The sequence below is a fragment of the Camelus bactrianus genome, chromosome 3 (assembly GCF_048773025.1).
Source record: "Camelus bactrianus isolate YW-2024 breed Bactrian camel chromosome 3, ASM4877302v1, whole genome shotgun sequence".
NCBI lineage: Eukaryota > Metazoa > Chordata > Mammalia > Artiodactyla > Camelidae > Camelus > Camelus bactrianus.
In genome coordinates this window covers 123,846,675-123,865,896 of record NC_133541.1, presented here as the reverse complement: position 1 = coordinate 123,865,896, position 19,222 = coordinate 123,846,675, and positions in this window count along the sequence as shown.

The window sequence follows — 19,222 nt, the reverse complement described above, 5'->3', positions numbered from 1 at the left end:
CATCGGGAGACACTAGATGCTACCTGCTTTTCCAGCCCAACCCCCGCCGTTCCCCGGCTGCCCGCACTGGGAGGGACTCGGGGAAGACTCTCGAAGGGCTCCTAGGAGATCCCGGGTGCTGCAGACAGAAGACGGAACCTCCCCACACTCAGAATCCCAGAACACGTCTGACTGTGTGGGAGAGGTTCGGGGCCGCCCTCCACGCAGCTGCCTGGTGTCACAGGTGTTCCCTGGCAGGGGGAAGTCCGCTAATTACCTCCCTTGTCCATGGGGAGGCACAAGATGCTACCTGCTTTTCCAGCCCAACCTCCGCCATTCCCCGGCAGCCCGCACAGGGAGGGACTGGGGGAAGACACTCGAAGGGCTCCTAGGAGATCCCGGGTGCTGCAGACAGAAGACGGAACCTCCCCACACTCAGATTTCCGGAACACGGCTGACTGTTGGGGGAGGTTCGGGGCCGCCCTCCACGCAGTTGCCTGGTGTCTCAGGTGTTCCCTGGCAGGGAGAATTCCGCTAATTACCTCCCCTGTCCATGGGGAGGCACTAGATGCTACCTGAGTTTCCAGCATAACCCCCGCCTTTCCCCGGCAGCGCGCAGTGGGAGGGATTCGGGGAAGACACTCGAAGGGCTCCTAGGAGATCCCGGGTGCTGCAGACAGAAGACGGAACCTCCCCACACTCAGAATTCCGGAACACGGCTGACTGTGTGGGGGAGGTTCGGGGCCGCCCTCCACGCAGCTGCCTGGTGTCACAGGTGTTCCCTGGCAGGGGGAAGTCCGCTAATTACCTCCCTTGTCCATGGGGAGGCAAAAGATGCTACCTGCTTTTCCAGCCCAACCCCCGCCTTTCCCCGGCAGCCCGCACAGGGAGGGACTGGGGGAAGACACTCGAAAGGCTCCTAGGAGAACCCGGGTGCTGCAGACAGAAGACGGAACCTCCCCACACTCAGAATTCCGGAACACGTGTTACTGTGTGGGTAAGGTTTAGGGCCGCACTCCACGCAGCTTCCTGGTGTCACAGTTGTTCCCTGGCAGGTGGAAGTCCGCTAAATACCTCCCTTGTCCATCGGGAGGCACTAGATGCTACCTGCTTTTCCAGCCCAACCACCGCCGTTCCCAGGCTGCCCGCACTGGGAGGGACTCGGTGAAGACACTCGAAGGGCTCCTAGGAGATCCCGGGTGCTGCAGACAGAAGACGGAACCTCCCCACAGTCAGAATCCCAGAACACGTCTGACTGTGTGGGAGAGGTTCGGGGCCGCCCTCCACGCAGCTGCCTGGTGTCACAGGTGTTCCCTGGCAGGGGGAAGTCCGCTAATTACCTCCCTTGTCCATGGGGAGGCACAAGATGCTACCTGCATTTCCAGCCCAACCTCCGCCATTCCCCGGCAGCCCGCACAGGGAGGGACTGGGGGAAGACACTCGAAGGGCTCCTAGGAGATCCCGGGTGCTGCAGAAAGAAGACGGAACCTCCCCACACTCAGAATTCCGGAACACGGCTGACTGTTGGGGGAGGTTCGGGGCCGCCCTCCACGCAGCTGCCTTGTGTCACAGGTGTTCCCTGGCAGGGGGAATTCCGCTAGTTACCTCCCCTGTCCATGGGGAGGCACTAGATGCTACCTGCGTTTCCAGCACAACCCCCTCCTTTCCCCGGCAGCCCGCACAGGGAGGGACTCTGGGAAGACACTCGAAGGGCTCCTAGGAGATCCCGGGTCCTGCAGACAGAAGACGGAACCTCCCCACACTCAGAATTCCGGAACACGTTTGACTGTGTGGGGGAGGTTCGGGGCCGCCCTCCACGAAGCTGCCTGGTATCACAGGTGTTCCCTGGCAGGGTGAAGTCCGCTAATTACCTCCCCTGTCCATGGGGAGGCACTAGATTCTACCTGCGTTTCCAGCACAACCCCCGCCTTTCCCTGGCTGCCCGCACTGGGAGGGACTCGGGGAAGACTCTCGAAGGGCTCCTAGGAGATCCCGGGTGCTGCAGACAGAAGACGGAACCTCCCCACACTCAGAATTCCGGAACACGGCTGACTGTGTGGGGAAGGTTCGGGGCCGCCCTCCACGCAGTTGCCTGGTGTCACAGGTTTTCCCTGGCTGGGGGAAGTCCGCTAATTACCTCCCTTGTCCATGGGGAGGCACTAGATGCTACCTGCTTTTCCAGCCCAACCCCCGCCTTTCGCCAGCAGCCCGCACAGGGAGGGACTTGGGGAAGACATTCGAAGGGCTCCTAGGAGTACCCGGGTGCTGCAGACATATGACGGAACCTCCCCACACTCATAATTCCGGAACACGGGTGACTGTGTGGGTGAGGTTTCGGGCCGCACTCCACACAGCTTCCTGGTGTCACAGGTGTTCCCTGGCAGGTGGAAGTCCGCTAATTACCTCCCATGTCCATGGGGAGGCACTAGATGCTACCTGCGTTTCCAGCACAACCCCCTCCTTTACCCGGCACCCCGCACAGGGAGGGACTCTGTGAAGACACTTGAAGGGCTCCTAGGAGATCCCGGGTGCTGCAGACAGAAGACGGAACCTCCCCACACTCAGAATTCCGGAACACGTGTGACTGTGTGGGTAAATTTTAGGGCCGCACTCCACGCAGCTTACTGGTGTCACAGTTGTTCCCTGGCAGGGGGAAGTCCGCTAAATACCTCCCTTGTCCATCGGGAGGAACTAGATGCTATATGCTTTTCCAGCCCAACCCCCGCCGTTCCCCGTCTGCCCCCATTGGGAGGGACTCGGGGAAGACTCTCGAAGGGCTCCTAGGAGATCCCGGGTGCTGCAGACAGAAGACGGAACCTCCCCACACTCAGAATACCAGAACACGTCTTACTGTGTGGGAGAGGTTCGGGGCCGCCCTCCACGCAGCTGCCTGGTGTCAGAGGTGTTCCCTGGCAGGGGGAAGTCCGCTAATTACCTCCCTTGTCCATGGGGAGGCACAAGATGCTACCTGCTTTTCCAGCCCAAACTCCGCCATTCCCCGGCAGCCCGCACAGGGAGGGACTGGGGAAGACACTCTAAGGGCTCCTAGGAGATCCCGGGTGCTGCAGACAGGAGACGGAACCTCCCCACACTCAGAATTCCGGAACACGGCTGACTGTTGGGGGAGGTTCGGGGCCGACCTCCACGCAGCTGCCTTGTGTCACAGGTGTTCCCTGGCAGGGGGAAGTCCGCTAGTTACCTCCCCTGTCCATGGGGAGGCACTAGATGCTACCTGCGTTTCCAGCACAACCCCCTCCTTTCCCGGCAGCCCGCACAGGGAGGGACTCTGGGAAGACACTCGAAGGGCTCCTAGGAGATCCCGGGTCCTGCAGACAGAAGACGGAACCTCCCCACACTCAGAATTCCGGAACACGGTTGACTGTGTGGGGGAGGTTCTGGGCCGCCCTCTACGCAGCTGCCTGGTGTCAGAAGTGTTCCCTGGTAGGGGGAAGTCCGCTAATTACCTCCCCTGTCCATGGGGAGGCACTAGACGCTGCCTGCGTTTCCAGCCCAACCCCCGCCTTTCCCTGGCTGCCCGCACTGGGAGGGACTCGGGGAAGACTCTCGAAGGGCTCCTAGGAGATCCCGGGTGCTGCAGACAGAAGACGGAACCTCCCCACACTCAGAATTCCGGAACACGGCTGACTGTGTGGGGAAGGTTCGGGGCCGCCCTCCACGCAGCTGCCTGGTGTCACAGGTGTTCCCTGGCAGGGGGAAGTCCGCTAATTACCTCCCTTGTCCATGGGGAGGCACTAGATGCTACCTGCTTTTCCAGCCCAACCCCCGCCTTTCGCCAGCAGCCCGCACAGGGAGGGACTTGGGGAAGACACTCGAAGGGCTCCTAGGATACCCCGGGTGCTGCAGACATATGACGGAACCTCCCCACACTCAGAATTCCGGAACACGGGTGACTGTGTGGGTGAGGTTTCGGGTCGCACTCCACACAGCTTCCTGGTGTCACAGGTGTTCCCTGGCAGGTGGAAGTCCGCTAATTACCTCCCTTGTCCATGGGGAGGCACTAGATGCTACCTGCGTTTCCAGCACAACCCCCTCCTTTCCCCGGCAGCCCGCACAGGGAGGGACTCTGGGAAGACACTCGAAGGGCTCCTAGGAGATCCCGGGTGCTGCAGACAGAAGACGGAACCTCCCCACACTCAGAATTCCGGAACACGGTTGACTGTGTGGGGGAGGTTCGGGGCCGCCCTCCACGCAGCTGCCTGGTGTCACAGGTGTTCCCTGGCAGGGGGAATTCTGCTAATTACCTCCCCTGTCCATGGGGATGCACTAGATGCTACCTGCGTTTCCAGCCCAACCCCCGCATTTCCCTGGCTACCCGCACTGGGAGGGACTCGGGGAAGACCCTCGAAGGGCTCCTATGAGATCCCGGGTGCTGCAGACTTAAGACGGAACCTCCCCACACTCAGAATTCCGGAACACGGCTGACTGTTTGGGGGAGGTTCGGGGCCGAACTCCACGCAGCTGCCTGGTGTCACAGGTGTTCCCTGGCAGGTGGAATTCCGCTAATTCCCTCCCCGGTCCACGGGGATGCACTAGATGCTACCTGCTTTTCCAGCCCAACCCCCGCCTTTCCCCGGCAGCCCGCACAGGGAGGGACTGGGGGAAGACACTCGAAAGGCTCCTAGGAGAACCCGGGTGCTGCAGACAGAAGACGGAACCTCCCCACACTCAGAATTCCGGAACACGGGTGACTGTGTGGGGGAGGTACGGGGCCGCCCTCCACGCAGCTGCCTGGTGTCACAGGTGTTCCCTGGCAGGTGGAAGTCCGCTAATTACCTCCCTTGTCCATGGGGAGGCACAAGATGCTACCTGCTTTTCCAGCCCAACCTCCGCCATTCCTAGGCAGCCCGCACAGTGAGGGACTGGGGGAAGACACTCGAAGGGCTCCTAGGTGAACCCGGGTGCTGCAGACATAAGACGGAACCTCCCCACACTCAGAATTCCGGAACACGGCTGACTGTTGGGGGAGATTCAGGGCCGCCCTCCACGCAGTTGCCTGGTGTCACAGGTGTTCCCTGGCAGGGAGAATTCCGCTAATTACCTCCCCTGTCCATGGGGAGGCACTAGATGCTACCTGAGTTTCCAGCACAACCCCCGCCTTTCCCCGGCAGCCCGCAGTGGGAGGGATTCGGGGAAGACACTCGAAGGGCTCCTAGGAGATCCCGGGTGCTGCAGACAGAAGACGGAACCTAGCCACACTCAGAATTCCGGAACACGGCTGACTGTGTGGGGGAGGTTCGGGGCCGCCCTCCACGAAGCTGCCTGGTGTCACAGGTGTTCCCTGGCAGGGGGAATTCCGCTAATTACCTCCCTTGTCCATGGGGAGGCACATGATGCTACCTGCTTTTCCAGCCCAACCCCCGCCTTTCCCCGGCAGCCCGCACAGGGAGGGACTGGGGGAAGACACTCGAAAGGCTCCTAGGAGAACCCGGGTGCTGCAGACAGAAGACGGAACCTCCCCACACTCAGAATCCCAGAACACGTCTGACTGTGTGGGAGAGGTTCGGGGCCGCCCTCCACGCAGCTGCCTGGTGTCACAGGTGTTCCCTGGCAGGGGGAAGCCCGCTAATTACCTCCCTTGTCCATGGGGAGGCACAAGATGCTACCTGCTTTTCCAGGCCAACCTCCGCCATTCCCCGGCAGCCCGCACAGGGAGGGACTGGGGAAGACACTCGAAGGGCTGCTAGGAGATCCCGGGTGCTGCAGACAGAAGACGGAACCTCCCCACACTCAGAATTCCGGAACACGGCTGACTGTTGGGGGAGGTTCGGGGCCGCCCTCCACGCAGCTGCCTTGTGTCACAGGTGTTCCCTGGCAGGGGGAAGTCCGCTAGTTAACTCCCCTGTCCATGGGGAGGCACTAGATGCTACCTGCGTTTGAAGCACAACACCCACCTTTCCCGGCAGCCCGCACTGGGAGGGACTCTGGGAAGACACTCGAAGGGCTCCTAGGAGATCCCGGGTCCTGCAGACAGAAGACGGAACCTCCCCACACTCAGAATTCCGGAACACGGTTGACTGTGTGGGGGAGGTTCGGGGCCGCCCTCTACGCAGCTGCCTGGTGTCAGAGGTGTTCCCTGGCAGGGGGAAGTCCGCTAATTACCTCCCCTGTCAATGGGGAGGCACTAGATGTTACCTGCGTTTCCAGCCCATCCCCCGCCTTTCCCTGGCTGCCCGCACTTGGAGGGACTCGGGGAACACTCTCGAAGGGCTCCTAGGAGATCACGGGTGCTGCAGACATAAGACGGAACCTCCCCACACTCAGAATTCCGGAACACGGCTGACTGTGTGGGGAAGGTTCGGGGCCGCCCTCCACTCAGCTGCCTGGTGTCACAGGTGTTCCCTGGCAGGGGGAAGTCCGCTAATTACCTCCCTTGTCCATGGGGAGGCACTAGATGCTACCTGCTTTTCCAGCCCAACCCCCGCCTTTCGCCAGCAGCCCGCACAGGGAGGGACTTGGGGAAGACACTCGAAGGGCTCCTAGGAGAACCCGGGTTCTGCACACATATGACGGAACCTCCCCACACTCAGAATTCCGGAACACGGGTGACTGTGTGGGTGAGGTTTCGGGCCGCACTCCACACAGCTTCCTGGTGTCACAGGTGTTCCCTGGCAGGTGGAAGTCCGCTAATTACCTCCCTTGTCCATGGGGAGGCACTAGATGCTACCTGCGTTTCCAGCACAACCCCCTCCTTTCCCTGGCAGCCCGCACAGGGAGGGACTCTGGGAAGACACTCGAAGGGCTCCTAGGAGATCCCGGGTGCTGCAGACAGAAGACGGAACCTCCCCACACTCAGAATTCCGGAACACGGTTGACTGTGTGGGGGAGGTTCGGGGCCGCCCTCCACGCAGCTGCCTGGTGTCACAGGTGTTCCCTGGCAGGGGGAAGACAGCTAATTACCTTCCCTGTCCATGGGGATGCACTAGATGCTACCTGCGTTTCCAGCCCAACCCCCGCCTTTCCCTGGCTACCCGCACTGGGAGGGACTCGGGGAAGACCCTCGAAGGGCTCCTAGGAGATCCCGGGTACTGCAGACTTAAGACGGAACCTCCCCACACTCAGAATTCCGGAACACGGCTGACTGTTTGGGGGAGGTTCGGGGCCGACCTCCACGCAGCTGCCTGGTGTCACAGGTGTTCCCTGGCAGGGGGAATTCCGCTAATTACCTCCCCTGTCCACGGGGATGCACTAGATGCTACCTGCTTTTCCAGCCCAACCCCCGCCTTTCCCCGGCAGCCCGCACAGGGAGGGACTGAGGGAAGACACTCGAAAGGCTCCTAGGAGAACCCGGGTGCTGCAGACAGAAGACGGAACCTCCCCACACTCAGAATTCAGGAACACGGGTGACTGTGTGGGGGAGGTACGGGGCCGCCCTCCACGCAGCTGCCTGGTGTCACAGGTGTTCCCTGGCAGGGGGAAGTCCGCTAATTACCTCCCTTGTCCATGGGGAGGCACAAGATGCTACCTGCTTTTCCAGCCCAACCTCCGCCATTCCCAGGCAGCCCGCACAGGGAGGGACTGGGGGAAGACACTCGAAGTGCTCCTAGGTGAACCCGGGTGCTGCAGACATAAGACGGAACCTCCCCACACTCAGAATTCCGGAACACGGCTGACTGTTGGGGGAGATTCGGGGCCGCCCTCCACGAAGTTGCCTGGTGTCACAGGTGTTCCCTGGCAGGGAGAATTCCGCTAATTACCTCCCCTGTCCATGGGGAGGCACTAGATGCTACCTGAGTTTCCAGCACAACCCCCGCCTTTCCCCGGCAGCCCGCAGTGGGAGGGATTCGGGGAAGACACTCGAAGGGCTCCTAGGAGATCCCGGGTGCTGCAGACAGAAGACGGAACCTCCCCACACTCAGAATTCCGGAACACGGCTGACTGTGTGGGGCAGGTTCGGGGCCGCCCTCCACGCAGCTGCCTGGTGTCACAGGTGTTCCCTGGCAGGGGGAAGTCCGCTAATTACCTCCCTTGTCCATGGGGAGGCACAAGATGCTACCTGTTTTTCCAGAACAACCCCCGCCTTTCCCCGGCAAACCGCACAGGGAGGGACTCGGGAAAGACTCTCGAAGGGCTCCTAGGAGATCCCGGGTGCTGCAGACAGAAGACGGAACCTCCCCACACTCAGAATTCCGGAACACGTCTGACTGTGTGGGGAAGGTTCGGGGCCGCCCTCCACGCAGCTGCCTGGTATCACAGGTGTTCCCTGGCAGGGGGAAGTCCGCTAATTACCTCCCTTGTCCATGGGGAGGCACTAGATGCTACCTGCTTTTCCAGCCCAACCCCCGCCTTTCCCCAGCAGCCCGCACAGGGAGGGACTTGGGGAAGACACTCGAAGGGCTCCTAGGAGAACCCGGGTGCTGCAGACATAAGACGGAACCTCCCCACACTCAGAATTCCGGAACACGAGTGACTGTGTGGGTGAGGTTTAGGGCCGCCATCCACACAGCTTCCTGGTGTCACAGGTGTTCCCTGGTAGGGGGAAGACCGCTAATTACCTCCCCTGTCCATGAGGAGGCACTAGATGCTACCTGAGTTTCCAGCCCAACCCCCGCCTTTCCCCGGCTGCCCGCACTGGGAGGGACTCGGGGAAGACTCTCGAAAGGCTCCTAGGGGATCCCGGGTGCTGCAGACATAAGACGGATCCTCCCCACACTCAGAATTCCGGAACACGGATGACTGTGTGGGGGAGGTTCGTTGCCGCCCTCCACGCAGCTGCCTTGTGTCACAGGTGTTCCCTGGCAGGTGGAAGTCCGCTAATTACCTCCCCTGTCCATGGGGAGGCACTAGATGCTACCTGCGTTTCCAGCACAACCCCCTCATTTCCCCGGCAGCCCGCACAGGGAGGGACTCTGGGAAGACACTCAAAGGGCTCCTAGGAGATCCCGGGTGCTGCAGACAGAAGACGGAACCTCCCCACACTCAGAATTCCGGAACACGGTTGACTGTGTGGGGGAAATACGGGGCCGCACTCCACGCAGCTGCCTGGTGTCACAGGTGTTCCCTGGCAGGGGGAAGTCCGCTAATTACCTCCCTTGTCCATGGGGAGGCACAAGATGCTACCTGCTTTTCCAGTCCAACCTCCACCATTCCCCGGCAGCCCGCACAGGGAGGGACTGGGGGAAGACACTCGAGGTGCTCCTAGGAGATCCCGGGTGCTGCAGACAGAAGACGGAACCTCCCCACACTCAGAATTCCGGAATACGTTTGACTGTGTGGGGGAGTTTCGGGGCCTCCCTTCACGCAGCTGCCTTGTGTCACAGGTGTTTCCTGGCAGGGGGAAGTCCGCTAATTACCTCCCTTCTCCATGGGGAGGCACAAGATGCTACATGCTTTTCCAGCCCAACCTCCGCCATTCCCCGGCAGCCCGCACAGGGAGGGACTGGGGGAAGACACTCGAAGGGCTCGTAGGAGATCCCGGGTGCTGCAGACAGAAGACGGAACCTCCCCACACTCAGAATTCCGGAATACGGTTTACTGTGTGGGGGAGTTTCGGGGCCGCCCTCCACGCATCTGCCTTGTTTCACAGGTGTTCCCTGGCAGGGGGAATTCCGCTAATTACCTCCCTTGTCCATGGGGAGGCACAAGATGCTACCTGCTTTTCCAGCCCAACCTCCGCCGTTCCCCGGCAGCCCGCAAAGTGAGGGACTTGGGGAAGACACTCGAAGGGCTCCTAGGTGAACCCGGGTGCTGCAGACAGAAGACGGAACCTCCCCACACTCAGAATTCCGGAACACGGTTGACTGTGTGGGGGAGGTTCGGGGCCGCCCTCCACGCAGCTGCCTGGTGTCACAGGTGTTCCCTGGCAGGGGGAAGTCCGCTAATTACCTCCCCTGTCCATGGGGAGGCACTAGATGCTACCTGCTTTTCCAGCCCAACCCCCGCCTTTCCCCGGCAGCCCGCACAGGGAGGGACTGAGGGAAGACACTCGAAAGGCTCCTAGGAGAACCCGGGTGCTGCAGACAGAAGACGGAACCTCCCCACACTCAGAATTCAGGAACACGGGTGACTGTGTGGGGGAGGTACGGGGCCGCCCTCCACGCAGCTGCCTGGTGTCACAGGTGTTCCCTGGCAGGGGGAAGTCCGCTAATTACCTCCCTTGTCCATGGGGAGGCACAAGATGCTACCTGCTTTTCCAGCCCAACCTCCGCCATTCCCAGGCAGCCCGCACAGGGAGGGACTGGGGGAAGACACTCGAAGTGCTCCTAGGTGAACCCGGGTGCTGCAGACATAAGACGGAACCTCCCCACACTCAGAATTCCGGAACACGGCTGACTGTTGGGGGAGATTCGGGGCCGCCCTCCACGAAGTTGCCTGGTGTCACAGGTGTTCCCTGGCAGGGAGAATTCCGCTAATTACCTCCCCTGTCCATGGGGAGGCACTAGATGCTACCTGAGTTTCCAGCACAACCCCCGCCTTTCCCCGGCAGCCCGCAGTGGGAGGGATTCGGGGAAGACACTCGAAGGGCTCCTAGGAGATCCCGGGTGCTGCAGACAGAAGACGGAACCTCCCCACACTCAGAATTCCGGAACACGGCTGACTGTGTGGGGCAGGTTCGGGGCCGCCCTCCACGCAGCTGCCTGGTGTCACAGGTGTTCCCTGGCAGGGGGAAGTCCGCTAATTACCTCCCTTGTCCATGGGGAGGCACAAGATGCTACCTGTTTTTCCAGAACAACCCCCGCCTTTCCCCGGCAAACCGCACAGGGAGGGACTGGGGGAAGACACTCGAAAGGCTCCTAGGAGAACCCGGGTGCTGCAGACAGAAGACGGAACCTCCCCACACTCAGAATTCCAGAACACGTCTGACTGTGTGGGAGAGGTTCGGGGCCGCCCTCCACGCAGCTGCCTGGTGTCACAGGTGTTCCCTGTCAGGGGGAAGTCCGCTAATTACCTCCCCTGTCCATGGGGAGGCACTAGATGCTACCTGCGTTTCCAGCCCAACCCCCGCCTTTCCCTGGCTGCCCGCACTGGTAGGGACTCGGGAAAGACTCTCGAAGGGCTCCTAGGAGATCCCGGGTGCTGCAGACAGAAGACGGAACCTCCCCACACTCAGAATTCCGGAACACGTCTGACTGTGTGGGGAAGGTTCGGGGCCGCCCTCCACGCAGCTGCCTGGTATCACAGGTGTTCCCTGGCAGGGGGAAGTCCGCTAATTACCTCCCTTGTCCATGGGGAGGCACTAGATGCTACCTGCTTTTCCAGCCCAACCCCCGCCTTTCCCCAGCAGCCCGCACAGGGAGGGACTTGGGGAAGACACTCGAAGGGCTCCTAGGAGAACCCGGGTGCTGCAGACATAAGACGGAACCTCCCCACACTCAGAATTCCGGAACACGAGTGACTGTGTGGGTGAGGTTTAGGGCCGCCATCCACACAGCTTCCTGGTGTCACAGGTGTTCCCTGGTAGGGGGAAGACCGCTAATTACCTCCCCTGTCCATGAGGAGGCACTAGATGCTACCTGAGTTTCCAGCCCAACCCCCGCCTTTCCCCGGCTGCCCGCACTGGGAGGGACTCGGGGAAGACTCTCGAAAGGCTCCTAGGGGATCCCGGGTGCTGCAGACATAAGACGGATCCTCCCCACACTCAGAATTCCGGAACACGGATGACTGTGTGGGGGAGGTTCGTTGCCGCCCTCCACGCAGCTGCCTTGTGTCACAGGTGTTCCCTGGCAGGTGGAAGTCCGCTAATTACCTCCCCTGTCCATGGGGAGGCACTAGATGCTACCTGCGTTTCCAGCACAACCCCCTCATTTCCCCGGCAGCCCGCACAGGGAGGGACTCTGGGAAGACACTCAAAGGGCTCCTAGGAGATCCCGGGTGCTGCAGACAGAAGACGGAACCTCCCCACACTCAGAATTCCGGAACACGGTTGACTGTGTGGGGGAAATACGGGGCCGCACTCCACGCAGCTGCCTGGTGTCACAGGTGTTCCCTGGCAGGGGGAAGTCCGCTAATTACCTCCCTTGTCCATGGGGAGGCACAAGATGCTACCTGCTTTTCCAGTCCAACCTCCACCATTCCCCGGCAGCCCGCACAGGGAGGGACTGGGGGAAGACACTCGAGGTGCTCCTAGGAGATCCCGGGTGCTGCAGACAGAAGACGGAACCTCCCCACACTCAGAATTCCGGAATACGTTTGACTGTGTGGGGGAGTTTCGGGGCCTCCCTTCACGCAGCTGCCTTGTGTCACAGGTGTTTCCTGGCAGGGGGAAGTCCGCTAATTACCTCCCTTCTCCATGGGGAGGCACAAGATGCTACATGCTTTTCCAGCCCAACCTCCGCCATTCCCCGGCAGCCCGCACAGGGAGGGACTGGGGGAAGACACTCGAAGGGCTCGTAGGAGATCCCGGGTGCTGCAGACAGAAGACGGAACCTCCCCACACTCAGAATTCCGGAATACGGTTTACTGTGTGGGGGAGTTTCGGGGCCGCCCTCCACGCATCTGCCTTGTTTCACAGGTGTTCCCTGGCAGGGGGAATTCCGCTAATTACCTCCCTTGTCCATGGGGAGGCACAAGATGCTACCTGCTTTTCCAGCCCAACCTCCGCCGTTCCCCGGCAGCCCGCAAAGTGAGGGACTTGGGGAAGACACTCGAAGGGCTCCTAGGTGAACCCGGGTGCTGCAGACAGAAGACGGAACCTCCCCACACTCAGAATTCCGGAACACGGTTGACTGTGTGGGGGAGGTTCGGGGCCGCCCTCCACGCAGCTGCCTGGTGTCACAGGTGTTCCCTGGCAGGGGGAAGTCCGCTAATTACCTCCCCTGTCCATGGGGAGGCACTAGATGCTACCTGCGTTTCCAGCCCATCCCCCGCCTTTCCCTGGCTGCCCGCACTGGGAGGGACTCGGGGAAGACTCTCGAAGGGCTCCTAGGAGATCACGGGTGCTGCAGACATAAGACGGAACCTCCCCACACTCAGAATTCCGGAACACGGCTGACTGTGTGGGGAAGGTTCGGGGCCGCCCTCCACTCAGCTGCCTGGTGTCACAGGTGTTCCCTGGCAGGGGGAAGTCCGCTAATTACCTCCCTTGTCCATGGGGAGGCACTAGATGCTACCTGCTTTTCCAGCCCAACCCCCGCCTTTCGCCAGCAGCCCGCACAGGGAGGGACTTGGGGAAGACACTCGAAGGGCTCCTAGGAGTACCCGGGTTCTGCACACATATGACGGAACCTCCCCACACTCAGAATTCCGCAACACGGGTGACTGTGTGGGTGAGGTTTCGGGCCGCTTCCACACAGCTTCCTGGTGTCACAGGTGTTCCCTGGCAGGTGGAAGTCCGCTAATTACCTCCCTTGTCCATGGGGAGGCACTAGATGCTACCTGCGTTTCCAGCCCAACCCCCGCCTTTCCCTGGCTACCCGCTCTGGGAGGGACTCGGGGAAGACTCTCGAAGGGCTCCTAGGAGATCCCGGGTGCTGCAGACTTAAGACGGAACCTCCCCACACTCAGAATTCCGGAACACGGCTGACTGTTTCGGGGAGGTTCGGGGCCGACCTCCACGCAGCTGCCTGGTGTCACAGGTGTTCCCTGGCAGGGGGAATTCCGCTAATTACCTCCCCTGTCCACGGGGATGCACTAGATGCTACCTGCTTTTCCAGCCCAACCCCCGCCTTTCCCCGGCAGCCCGCACAGGGAGGGACTGGGGGAAGACACTCGAAAGGCTCCTAGGAGAACCCGGGTGCTTCAGACAGAAGACGGAACCTCCCCACACTCAGAATTCCGGAACACGGGTGACTGTGTGGGGGAGGTACGGGGCCGCCCTCCACGCAGCTGCCTGGTGTCACAGGTGTTCCCTGGCAGGGGGAAGTCCGCTAATTACCTCCCTTGTCCATGGGGAGGCACAAGATGCTACCTGCTTTTCCAGCCCAACCTCCGCCATTCCCAGGCAGCCCGCACAGGGAGGGACTGGGGGAAGACACTCGAAGTGCTCCTAGGTGAACCCGGGTGCTGCAGACATAAGACGGAACCTCCCCACACTCAGAATTCCGGAACACAGCTGACTGTTGGGGGAGATTCGGGGCCGCCCTCCACGAAGTTGCCTGGTGTCACAGGTGTTCCCTTGCAGGGGGAAGTCTGCTAATTACCTTCCCTGTCCATGGGGATGCACTAGATGCTACCTGCGTTTCCAGCCCAACTCCCGCCTTTCCCTGGCTACCCGCACAGGGAGGGACTCGGGGAAGACTCTCGAAGGGCTCCTAGGAGATCCCGGGTGCTGCAGACTTATGACGGAACCTCCCCACACTTAGAATTCCGGAACACGGCTGACTGTTTCGGGGAGGTTCGGGGCCGACCTCCACGCAGCTGCCTGGTGTCACAGGTGTTCCCTGGCAGGGGGAATTCCGCTAATTACCTCCCCTGTCCACGGGGATGCACTAGATGCTACCTGCTTTTCCAGCCCAACCCCCGCCTTTCCCCGGCAGCCCGCACAGGGAGGGAATGGGGGAAGACACTCGAAAGGCTCCTAGGAGAACCCGGGTGCTGCAGACAGAAGACGGAACCTCCCCACACTCAGAATTCCGGAACACGGTTGACTGTGTGGGGGAGGTTCGGGGCCGCCCTCCACGCAGCTGCCTGGTGTCACAGGTGTTCCCTGGCAGGGGGAAGTCCGCTAATTACCTCCCCTGTCCATGGGGAGGCACTAGATGCTACCTGCGTTTCCAGCCCATCCCCCGCCTTTCCCTGGCTGCCCGCACTGGGAGGGACTCGGGGAAGACTCTCTAAGGGCTCCTAGGAGATCACGGGTGCTGCAGACATAAGACGGAACCTCCCCACACTCAGAATTCCGGAACACGGCTGACTGTGTGGGGAAGGTTCGGGGCCGCCCTCCACTCAGCTGCCTGGTGTCACAGGTGTTCCCTGGCAGGGGGAAGTCCGCTAATTACCTCCCTTGTCCATGGGGAGGCACATGATGCTACCTGCTTTTCCAGCCCAACCCCCGCCTTTCCCCGGCAGCCCGCACAGGGAGGGACTGGGGGAAGACACTCGAAAGGCTCCTAGGAGAACCCGGGTGCTGCAGACAGAAGACGGAACCTCCCCACACTCAGAATCCCAGAACACGTCTGACTGTGTGGGAGAGGTTCGGGGCCGCCCTCCACGCAGCTGCCTGGTGTCACAGGTGTTCCCTGGCAGGGGGAAGCCCGCTAATTACCTCCCTTGTCCATGGGGAGGCACAAGATGCTACCTGCTTTTCCAGGCCAACCTCCGCCATTCCCCGGCAGCCCGCACAGGGAGGGACTGGGGAAGACACTCGAAGGGCTGCTAGGAGATCCCGGGTGCTGCAGACAGAAGACGGAACCTCCCCACACTCAGAATTCCGGAACACGGCTGACTGTTGGGGGAGGTTCGGGGCCGCCCTCCACGCAGCTGCCTTGTGTCACAGGTGTTCCCTGGCAGGGGGAAGTCCGCTAGTTAACTCCCCTGTCCATGGGGAGGCACTAGATGCTACCTGCGTTTGAAGCACAACACCCACCTTTCCCGGCAGCCCGCACTGGGAGGGACTCTGGGAAGACACTCGAAGGGCTCCTAGGAGATCCCGGGTCCTGCAGACAGAAGACGGAACCTCCCCACACTCAGAATTCCGGAACACGGTTGACTGTGTGGGGGAGGTTCGGGGCCGCCCTCTACGCAGCTGCCTGGTGTCAGAGGTGTTCCCTGGCAGGGGGAAGTCCGCTAATTACCTCCCCTGTCAATGGGGAGGCACTAGATGTTACCTGCGTTTCCAGCCCATCCCCCGCCTTTCCCTGGCTGCCCGCACTTGGAGGGACTCGGGGAACACTCTCGAAGGGCTCCTAGGAGATCACGGGTGCTGCAGACATAAGACGGAACCTCCCCACACTCAGAATTCCGGAACACGGCTGACTGTGTGGGGAAGGTTCGGGGCCGCCCTCCACTCAGCTGCCTGGTGTCACAGGTGTTCCCTGGCAGGGGGAAGTCCGCTAATTACCTCCCTTGTCCATGGGGAGGCACTAGATGCTACCTGCTTTTCCAGCCCAACCCCCGCCTTTCGCCAGCAGCCCGCACAGGGAGGGACTTGGGGAAGACACTCGAAGGGCTCCTAGGAGAACCCGGGTTCTGCACACATATGACGGAACCTCCCCACACTCAGAATTCCGGAACACGGGTGACTGTGTGGGTGAGGTTTCGGGCCGCACTCCACACAGCTTCCTGGTGTCACAGGTGTTCCCTGGCAGGTGGAAGTCCGCTAATTACCTCCCTTGTCCATGGGGAGGCACTAGATGCTACCTGCGTTTCCAGCACAACCCCCTCCTTTCCCTGGCAGCCCGCACAGGGAGGGACTCTGGGAAGACACTCGAAGGGCTCCTAGGAGATCCCGGGTGCTGCAGACAGAAGACGGAACCTCCCCACACTCAGAATTCCGGAACACGGTTGACTGTGTGGGGGAGGTTCGGGGCCGCCCTCCACGCAGCTGCCTGGTGTCACAGGTGTTCCCTGGCAGGGGGAAGTCTGCTAATTACCTTCCCTGTCCATGGGGATGCACTAGATGCTACCTGCGTTTCCAGCCCAACCCCCGCATTTCCCTGGCTACCCGCACTGGGAGGGACTCGGGGAAGACCCTCGAAGGGCTCCTAGGAGATCCCGGGTGCTGCAGACTTAAGACGGAACCTCCCCACACTCAGAATTCCGGAACACGGCTGACTGTTTGGGGGAGGTTCGGGGCCGACCTCCACGCAGCTGCCTGGTGTCACAGGTGTTCCCTGGCAGGGGGAATTCCGCTAATTACCTCCCCTGTCCACGGGGATGCACTAGATGCTACCTGCTTTTCCAGCCCAACCCCCGCCTTTCCCCGGCAGCCCGCACAGGGAGGGACTGAGGGAAGACACTCGAAAGGCTCCTAGGAGAACCCGGGTGCTGCAGACAGAAGACGGAACCTCCCCACACTCAGAATTCAGGAACACGGGTGACTGTGTGGGGGAGGTACGGGGCCGCCCTCCACGCAGCTGCCTGGTGTCACAGGTGTTCCCTGGCAGGGGGAAGTCCGCTAATTACCTCCCTTGTCCATGGGGAGGCACAAGATGCTACCTGCTTTTCCAGCCCAACCTCCGCCATTCCCAGGCAGCCCGCACAGGGAGGGACTGGGGGAAGACACTCGAAGTGCTCCTAGGTGAACCCGGGTGCTGCAGACATAAGACGGAACCTCCCCACACTCAGAATTCCGGAACACGGCTGACTGTTGGGGGAGATTCGGGGCCGCCCTCCACGAAGTTGCCTGGTGTCACAGGTGTTCCCTGGCAGGGAGAATTCCGCTAATTACCTCCCCTGTCCATGGGGAGGCACTAGATGCTACCTGAGTTTCCAGCACAACCCCCGCCTTTCCCCGGCAGCCCGCAGTGGGAGGGATTCGGGGAAGACACTCGAAGGGCTCCTAGGAGATCCCGGGTGCTGCAGACAGAAGACGGAACCTCCCCACACTCAAAATTCCGGAACACGGCTGACTGTGTGGGGCAGGTTCGGGGCCGCCCTCCACGCAGCTGCCTGGTGTCACAGGTGTTCCCTGGCAGGGGGAAGTCCGCTAATTACCTCCCTTGTCCATGGGGAGGCACAAGATGCTACCTGTTTTTCCAGACCAACCCCCGCCTTTCCCCGGCAAACCGCACAGGGAGGGACTGGGGGAAGACACTCGAAAGGCTCCTAGGAGAACCCGGGTGCTGCAGACAGAAGACGGAACCTCCCCACACTCAGAATTCCAGAACACGTCTGACTGTGTGGGAGAGGTTCGGGGCCGCCCTCCACGCAGCTGCCTGGTGTCACAGGTGTTCCCTGTCAGGGGGAAGTCCGCTAATTACCTCCCCTGTCCATGGGGAGGCACTAGATGCTACCTGCGTTTCCAGCCCAACCCCCGCCTTTCCCTGGCTGCCCGCACTGGTAGGGACTCGGGAAAGTCTCTCGAAGGGCTCCTAGGAGATCCCGGGTGCTGCAGACAGAAGACGGAACCTCCCCACACTCAGAATTCCGGAACACGTCTGACTGTGTGGGGAAGGTTCGGGGCCGCCCTCCACGCAGCTGCCTGGTATCACAGGTGTTCCCTGGCAGGGGGAAGTCCGCTAATTACCTCCCTTGTCCATGGGGAGGCACTAGATGCTACCTGCTTTTCCAGCCCAACCCCCGCCTTTCCCCAGCAGCCCGCACAGGGAGGGACTTGGGGAAGACACTCGAAGGGCTCCTAGGAGAACCCGGGTGCTGCAGACATAAGACGGAACCTCCCCACACTCAGAATTCCGGAACACGAGTGACTGTGTGGGTGAGGTTTAGGGCCGCCATCCACACAGCTTCCTGGTGTCACAGGTGTTCCCTGGTAGGGGGAAGACCGCTAATTACCTCCCCTGTCCATGAGGAGGCACTAGATGCTACCTGAGTTTCCAGCCCAACCCCCGCCTTTCCCCGGCTGCCCGCACTGGGAGGGACTCGGGGAAGACTCTCGAAAGGCTCCTAGGGGATCCCGGGTGCTGCAGACATAAGACGGATCCTCCCCACACTCAGAATTCCGGAACACGGATGACTGTGTGGGGGAGGTTCGTTGCCGCCCTCCACGCAGCTGCCTTGTGTCACAGGTGTTCCCTGGCAGGTGGAAGTCCGCTAATTACCTCCCCTGTCCATGGGGAGGCACTAGATGCTACCTGCGTTTCCAGCACAACCCCCTCATTTCCCCGGCAGCCCGCACAGGGAGGGACTCTGGGAAGACACTCAAAGGGCTCCTAGGAGATCCCGGGTGCTGCAGACAGAAGACGGAACCTCCCCACACTCAGAATTCCGGAACACGGTTGACTGTGTGGGGGAAATACGGGGCCGCACTCCACGCAGCTGCCTGGTGTCACAGGTGTTCCCTGGCAGGGGGAAGTCCGCTAATTACCTCCCTTGTCCATGGGGAGGCACAAGATGCTACCTGCTTTTCCAGCCCAACCTCCACCATTCCCCGGCAGCCCGCACAGGGAGGGACTGGGGGAAGACACTCGAGGTGCTCCTAGGAGATCCCGGGTGCTGCAGACAGAAGACGGAACCTCCCCACACTCAGAATTCCGGAATACGTTTGACTGTGTGGGGGAGTTTCGGGGCCTCCCTCCACGCAGCTGCCTTGTGTCACAGGTGTTTCCTGGCAGGGGGAAGTCCGCTAATTACCTCCCTTCTCCATGGGGAGGCACAAGATGCTACATGCTTTTCCAGCCCAACCTCCGCCATTCCCCGGCAGCCCGCACAGGGAGGGACTGGGGGAAGC